The sequence below is a fragment of the Manacus vitellinus genome, unplaced genomic scaffold (assembly GCF_001715985.3).
Source record: "Manacus vitellinus isolate BGI_N305 unplaced genomic scaffold, ASM171598v3 scaffold_1_pilon, whole genome shotgun sequence".
NCBI classification, from domain to species: Eukaryota; Metazoa; Chordata; class Aves; order Passeriformes; family Pipridae; genus Manacus; species Manacus vitellinus.
Genome location: NW_021939396.1, coordinates 16,640,279 through 16,648,869, shown reverse-complemented (window position 1 = coordinate 16,648,869; position 8,591 = coordinate 16,640,279). Strand labels below are relative to the sequence as shown.

The following is an 8,591-nucleotide window of genomic DNA, read 5'->3' as shown; positions in this document are numbered from 1 at the left end:
TCTCTGCGTGGCTGAGCACATTATTGTACAGTCCCAGCCACTACAGTAATGTCTGGTGTGACTTCAAGGACTCTCCTCTGAAACTGGGACAGAGTTCTGTGTTGCTGCTCCAGCCCTTTCCATCTGCCTTTTTGTTCTCCATCACAGCTGTGGCCTGTCCTCATATGTGAAATAACAAATTCAATTTTGTCTTACTTGCTGTGAAGCCTTGGTAAGCTATCACTGCTGACCCTTATTCAATATTCCCAAGTCTGCCTGTGGCTTCTCCTGGTTCCCTTGTCACCTCATCATTCTCTTCAGAAATAATTACAGAAGGGAAAAACATATCAGTTGTTCTGGACAAGATTTAATTTCTGTTTTGATGCATTGTACGTGTAATGCATTTCTAATCCAACCTTATCTCTCCTTCTCACTCTGAACATCTTCCAAATTGTTGATGTGAACATTTTATTTCAGGTTTGTCACCAAATTCTGGAAAAGGTTGGAATGCCTGTTACCGTGGTGTGTGCCTAACACAGAATCATAGAATCATTTAGGTTAGAGAAGACCTTTAGGATTATTGTGTTCAACCATTAGCTTAACACTGCCAGGTCCACCACTAAACCGTGTCCCTGAGTGCCACACCTACATGTCTTTTAAATACCTTCAGAGATGGTATTTAATGATTCCATCATTCCCTGGGCAGCAACACAGGGTGCCTCTCAACATCGTGAGGGAATAAGCTTATAGAGGTGGGACAGGCAACAACTCGGTGCTTTGCTGCCCCTCAGTCTGGAATGACAGTTCTGGCTACAGCCGAATTAAATTTTTACTGCCACAAGATGGCAGACGGGAACAAGACAAGACTACAGGGAGGGATTTACAGGTTAATAGGTTTTCCTCACCTTTGAGGTAAATAATAGTTATGAGCAGTGATTCATTTACCTTGTGGGCCACAATGGGATCTCCATAGCAAACAAGGAAATTTCTGCATTGAAGGGGAGCAGGTGACAATAGGAAGACAGTTGACACTAAAAGAACAGCATAATAACACCTCAGAGACTAATGATGTCAAAGGTCAAAGTAGCATTCTGTTTAGCAAGGAGCTAAACAGCATCAGCCTGGCAGCTCTCCAGGGCACAGGCCCATGGAATTACAAGTGAAAATCAAATAGAGCAGCTTTTAAGCCACTGCCCACCATTTGAAGTGGCCTCGTTAGAGGACCCATGACTTTGTGTTTCCCCCTGCCCTAGTCATCAGCAGTGCACAGAAGTGGGGCGTGTGGGTGCAAGGGGTCATGTTTGCTTGCAGACTCTCAGCTCCCTGTAGACCATCACTGCTTTCCTGGAAGGACAGCTAGCAGAAACAAGGAGCCACAACCTGAGGAGCAAGAGCAGGATGACACTATAATCCAGCAAGGAGGTAACACCATTACAAGCTACTGCTGAAGCCAAAGAAGAATTTTGCTTGAACTTTGTGCTGACCTTTAATCACTGACGCAGTGAAATATCCACCCAGAGGCTGTAATTCCCCCTTACTCACATAAGCCCCTTCCTCATAGAGCATACATGGTAAAATGGAGCTGAAGGAATGTATAGCCCATTGCTCTATCTTTACATTGTTTCCTAAATGGGAAATACCAAACTTTCACCATTCCAAATGTCCCAACCATATTTGGGACAGCAGGGATGGGTTGAGGCCAGGCCATGGGCTCACAGGTGGGTCCTGTGGGGTGGCAGGACAGGGCTGTGGTGCCTTGGGCTCTGTAGCTCAGCCCCAGTTGAATAGCAAGTGCCACGGGCCAGGTTGGGCCATTGCCTGGCATCCCAGTGGGATGAGAGCCGCCTCAGCTGCTCGACTCCAAGCTGGCCCTGAGTCCTGAAGCCAGTCCTCCTGCCCTTGCCAGGGTAACAAAACCTGATGGTCCTGTTGCTAATTTAGTCCTATTATTTCCTGACTGGGATGGGTGCCTGGCTTTCAGGTAGCATTTCAAACTTTTGATTTTACCTAGTAAGCCCTAAATAGTTAAGTGATGACTGTTTGAGAGATGACCAGTGTTGCCACGTGTTGTCTAGCTGGGTAAATGGATCCCACCTTCACATGTGAAGCCTGGCACTTGTTTTGCAGGCTGTGAACAAAACCCAACACTTTTAAGATTCCAGATAGCTAACAAATGGACTCTTAAATAACTACCAATGTAAAAGACCCCATTTTCCAAACAGACAGAGTGGAAGATAGGGCAGTCTTTTATGTCCCAGCAGAGTGATCAAAGGTCCAGGATGTCTAATTTGGCTGATCTGCTTTCTTAAAATTATTTCTTAAATAATTAAATATTCATTAGACCTCTGGGCTCTGTAGTACTTCCCTATTCCTGTTCTGCCTCTTCACTGCACTGGTTCTCTTGGCTTGGTCTCTCAGCTGAAATGTGAACATGTATAAGGAGTCCACGCAGAGATGATCTTCAGGAAGCTGGATACTTTCCAAAGGAACATTTAATTTTTATGGAAATAATGAAAGACTGACCACCTTTCTGTAAACGAGTTAAAAACATCTTATCTGGCATTCAGTGGTAGAATTCTCACCTGCCATGCTGGAGGCCTGGGTTCGATTCCCAGCCAATGCAACAGCTGCATCTTTTTCCCAAGGAGGTGGTGGATTCACCATCCCTGAAGGTTTTTCAGATGAGACTGGATGTAGCACTTAGTGCCATGGTCTAATAACCACAGCAGTGTTGGATGAAGGGTTGGACTTGATGATTTTGAAGGTCTTTTCCAACCCAGTTGATTCTATGATTCAATTTTATGATTCTACTATTCTATGATTCTCAATATCTGTAAATTAAGGAGGTTTTGACAAAATGGCCTTCAGATCAATAGTTGGAGAGTACTGGCAGGATCACCTGTTCTGTCTGTTAGGTTGCCTTGCAACCCTCTTAATATTCGGATTGAAACAGCTGTAATTTCTGGGTTCTCAAAACAAGCTTTACTGTCTCATCTTCCCATTCTGTAGTGAAAGAGCAAGAGTAAGGAGAGATAGATGCTTTTGTGGAAAAGGAGAATGAAATTGCTACTGGACAGCTAGGAAATAAAAGAGTTTGTTAAAGATAGATATTACCTTGCTCAGTAACAGGGAGTGTTGCTTGCCTGCATCTATAGATGTACATGATGAGCTCACTTTTCTGACTGTTCTCTTTCATGTTTCCTATTTCCCTGAATATTTAATGTGGGATTTCTCCACAGGAGAAATGACTCAGTCCATGCAAACCACCAACTCTCCCACTTACCCTCCTGTGAAGGAAAATTTATTTTAGTTGAATTGGGTGATTACAGTCAAGGAGGAGAAACATTTGCCTTTTTGAGCAGAGAAGTCAAAGAACCCTCAGAGATGGTGAGTTCTTAAATGAGATTAATGGCATCTCCTGGATGATCCCCTTGCATCCCCAAAGAAAGAACAAACTCTAGGCCACATTGCATGTGCTCTGACTTCAAGCCCACATATCACCTCACAAAGTATGTCTCAAAACACACTCTCTGGTAGTTTAGAGGTAATATGAATTGATACAGACATTGCAGGAAACCAAAACAGATTAGACATCAGCCTGCAGTGGCTTGGCCAAAACCCATGACTATATGGCCTTTCTTCTTTGAGGTCTGAATGCAAGTACTTCAAGCATGATGGAATTAATAGTCATCTATACATATATTTTCATGCAAATATAGGTACATGCATATGTATCTCACATGTATCACACACCTCTCTACATATGCACACATATGATGAGAACCACATGAAATAACATCTGGTCCAGTATACATGTGTTCTGCATACTATATATATATATTGTACCTATATGTTATAGATGCATCTTTATATGAGAATCACATTAACATATGTACCTTTAGGTACAAATATATGTATATATACACACACTTTATACATATTGCATACTCTTATGTATACATACATATATGTGTAGTAAGTATGGATTAGATACTTTGAAGTATACAGGTGCATATAGTATTTATGTGATTCCTGAAATTTAAGCCTTTTATGATCATGTGCTACTCAGTAGCCATAATTCAGCTCTTTGTTGCCTAGAGACTGATGTCAAGAATGCAAGCACACTTCTCAGTCTCTTTCGGGCTGTCTATGAGAGAGACACACACTGAGGCAGAGATCCTGATTTCTGATTTCTGAGTCCCCACATAACTTTCATACCATTTACTGAATATTAAAGTGTGAGTAGTAGTAATCATCCCAAGCACTGTGCTGTAAACAGGATTTTTGATATAATTGGTATAGACTCCTGCTGATAGTAGTTACACTTTGCTGAAATTTAAACAAACATGATATGCAATGAGCAATTTTTCTGTGAAAAGTTGTGCAATTTCATCAATTGTAAAAAGGCCAGGCAATGCCCTTTCAGGTCATCACGTCCACCTTACTTAGTGCTAAAACCTATCCTCTTGATGACTTTTTAAATACCAGAACTATAGCTAAAATGATCCAACAGAAGAGATGATTGAGAATCAATTTCATGGCTTTTCAACAGCAATCTGTTCTGGCTCTTTGGATTTCCTGCCAAGAAAAGAAAATGGAATGTATTCCTCCTGGGCATGCAGGAAAAAGAATATTCTATGTCGTTTTCCAAGAGAAAAATTATTATTGGACTTCTATGTATTTTACTTCTCTCATTGTAGTAGGTTTTGAATCTAAAGTTTAATTTCAATCATATTTAATGAGTTATTCCAGTCCCAAAACTTGTATGAAAAATGATGGCAGGGAAATGAGAGAGATAAAATTAGTGTCTGATGAGAAAAAGGTTTAAGTCTGAACTCAACTGATATTTCTTTTGTGGTTTGTAGGTTAGTTATTCAGCATGTTCATGTGGCAAGTCAGTCACCATGGACATCGCTGGAATCATCTGGGATTTAGGAGGAAGAGGGGAATTGTGAGAGTATAGATGTGGGGAAAACACATAAATTTCAGTTTTTAGATAAAAAAACCCCTGATATCCAGGAAGACAGGCTTTAGTAACTACAAATATTCAAGGAACACTTTTCCCATCTGTGACTAACTCAAAGATTTGTTTCATCACTTACCAGACCCTTCACTGCCCTTTGCAGTGTAAGCTGGACAAAGATCCAGCTTTAGCCTCAGGAAGCACTCAGGGATGTTGTTTAGCCAAACATGAGACAGGTTGTCATACTACTTACTATACTTGGCCAGTGTAAATGACAGTAACTTTTGTGCTATTTTCACATTCTTTTGCAGGTTCAATTTGCTAGTCTGAAGTCATACAGCCATGCTTTTAGAAACACACATGACTTTGGTGCCTTTTCACAGTATTTAGTGTAAACTACCTTAACTGATGTTCCATAATCAATTACACTTAGATACTGAAGTTAATGATTTACAGTGGAAGTATCCTTGCAGGTTTTTTTTTTCTCACACTATCTATCATAATCCAGTTTTTGCTAATAAAAAAGGCCAGGTCCCATATAGGTAAAATTTTGGGGGGTTAAAAAGTTTCTGGCTGACAAGCACTAGATTGTGTAGTAAGGATTGTCAGCAGAAACTCTATATAATATTAGTAAAGGACTATGATGTTAGAAACTGTTCACAGTCAGTGGAGGTCTTGCTAGTTGTCTGCAAAGAGGTTGTTGCAGTGGTGCTACAACTGTCCCAGTTCTTGTTTAGAGTAAGATAAAGACCTCTAAGTATTTATCAGGACAATCACTTCCATTAAAAACTACAGTATGTACTTAGGAACATAAGAAAGACAATTCTTCATAATTAATCTGATTTATGTGACATCAGCTTATTCCCATTCAAGTGTTTAGCATCACAGTCTTCTTCTATACTAGTAGATGCTGCAGGCCAAATTTTATCCTTTGGTTGTGAGGGCAGGCAGCATTGTATATTCCATATTTCTTCATCTAAATGTTCTCCCCTGATAAGAGGATCACCTGGTCTATATAACTTACTGGGGAAAGTTTATACTTCAAACTATTCTCTGAAACATGCTCAAACATTCTATTTTGGTAATGTTGCTAGGTGGGATGCAACAAAAGCATGGGAAGTGGGAAGCCAAAAGCATGGTGGGCACATGTTAATGGTTAACGAATACAAACAGTCGCATTTGGATGTTTCAGTGAGGCTTTGACATTACTAAGTTTAGTAGTAAACACGTAGAAGCTGTTTTTCAACTACTTTCAGCCTGAAACGTAGAGCAATAAAGTCTGTAGTCCATTACCTACCATCTTTCTAGAGCACACTTAAACATCTTTGTTGCATGACAGGTCACATGATGAGCACGTGTGTAGCTGCCAGATCACAGGATAAAGAGGACATTTCTGACATGCCAAGTGCTTGAACTTCTGTTTATGTGCTTGTAGGCTTAGGCCAGCTATGTGCAACAGGATTGCAAAATAGAATTATGTCTTAATAATGGCACAAGGTTGAAATACAGTCGATCATCTCATAGACTGGCATTAGTTGGATATATTAAATTGTGTGACAAGTACCAGAGTGCCCTTAAATGTGGGCCTTAAGTGCTTCCATAAATGTCTGTAAAGTTTACAGACTGAAGAGAAGGATTTCTGCCACCATTTTGTTTTTGCAGTTTGGACGTCGTACATAAGGGAGAGTGCCTACGGCTGCAAGATCCTGACATAAAAAACAAAAACCTTTTATGTATTTCAGTAATTACAAATAAGCAGGTAATGAAACAAGATAGGCAGACTTTTACATTTTATTTCTTTAGGAGAAAAATAATAAGTCATGAACACCATTTGCTAAGTTTCATGCAAATAAGGAAAGATAAGTTTATTTAAAGACTGTAAAATGTTTGATGTGACCCTGGAGTCAAAGCAAAATCCCATCTACAAGAAATGAGGCAGCTTTGCTCTGAGGGGAAACAACTGTTATAAAAAAGGTAGTTCAAGGAGTCTGCTCAGTTCACAGTATTAATTGAAGAAGTTAGGAGCACAGGGAGATAAAAATAAAACATTTTCTCAGCTGCTGTCGCAGATGTGAACCTTCATGCAGCAAGAACACTTTAATCGGTAACAAACAAATACAAAGGTGACAGCAAGTGCTTGGAGCCTTGTTTAATTGAGCAAAAGGAGGAAGGCACCTCTGGTACATTTGCAGGGTACTGCAAGGTCAAATCTAGTTTCTCTAAGTGTAGCATATTTGCTGCTAGCAGGTATTTTTAAAGCATGAGGGATTCAGAAGGATAAAGTTCAAAATATTAATGTCATTCCTAGTACTTGTTTCAGTTTAGCCCAATATGAAACTCATTAATAAGATGTGCAGTATTTTTTTAGTAACCAGCCTTGCAGGAACTGAGAGATGAAACCACATCCTGTATAAAAGTACTTAACATCTTACCACTCAAAGGCTATCTGTAATTACATACTTCAGAACATTTCTATTGTAAATGTGTAATTAATTTGCATACTAAAAATATTCCAAGTCCTAAAAATATCTTAAAAATTAATTACTGATAGACTGTTTCAAAAATATGGGATTCAGGAAGCAGACAAAACTGGATCAGAAAGGTATTGTCATGAGATATTTTAGTGAGATATATGTTGAATAATGAAACAGCTGGGGAAAAAAAACAGGTGCCTGTTATAGTGAGATGGTGCATTCAACAAGTGTGGGTAGTGCCTTCCAACACGCTTGCAACAAGCATGGGTAGTGCCTTCCCAAATCTTCATTTGCGAAGCCTAGCCATGATGATGATGATGATTGCACTTTATATTTCTGTAGGGAAGAGGCAAACAACAGATATCATGAGGAAAGAGTTTATCAGGACTTTTCTACTGAAAACTGACTGATAAGAATATACAAATATTTCTAGCTCTAAATATTTCTAACTCTAAGTATTTTCTTTGAATGGTAGTTGGAGTCTCTGGTTTTTTTTGCAGGACATCCTTTCCGTACCTAAGAGTCCCACCAATGGCAGCTTCGTATTAAACCAGAGACAGATTATTCTCTCTGATGAATAATATTATTGCCCCCCTGCCCAAGAATTACCTCTCATTTTGTAGTTTTCTCCAGCTGAGACACAGAGGTAGTATGTTATTTCTCTTGTTTCCAAAAGAGTATTCTGCTGGCTTTACTTGGCTGATGTCTGTATGGATGAACACATGAGAAGGAAAGACCAGGAAGCTAAGCTCAGAGGACTTCTGGACCTAAAACCACTGGAACAGAGGGTTTCTTGTACTGTTCTGTGTTTCTACACATTAACTCCAGACAGTGCTTCTGGTCGCAATTACAAAATATTTCAGCTCTCTGCTGGGTAGAGTGAAATGAAGGTGTGCTGAAATATGAAAGGAGTGAAAGTCACTAAAAAGATTTGTGGGACAAAACTCATGTACTGCTGACCCCATTTTAGCTGTAATCTTTTCACTCTTTCTCAGGAATGGTGCAATTATGGTTTGCAAAATTTTAGGCTAAGTATTTAAGGTATTTTAGTATTTTTCTTCAAATGATTCCCATTATTAGCTAATGACATTATTGCCTGTATTGCTTCGATGTTGAGACCTTTATACAAATAGAATTTATGAATAAAGTAATTTCTGCTGAGGTCAGGGGCAAGA

General features: G+C 39.6%; 1 long non-coding RNA gene across 2 annotated transcripts; it reads left to right on the top strand.

Moving 5' to 3' along the window:
- LOC108640307 lies at positions 1–8,300 on the top strand. 2 transcript variants are annotated; one of them, XR_001921081.1, is made up of 3 exons: positions 1–211; positions 3,219–3,366; positions 7,917–8,300. It is a non-coding gene; the product is annotated as an uncharacterized LOC108640307 (long non-coding RNA). The 2 variants fall into 2 exon arrangements; XR_001921083.1 differs by lacking the exon at positions 7,917–8,300 and adding an exon at positions 4,845–4,988.
- The last annotated feature ends 291 nt before the right edge of the window (positions 8,301–8,591 follow it).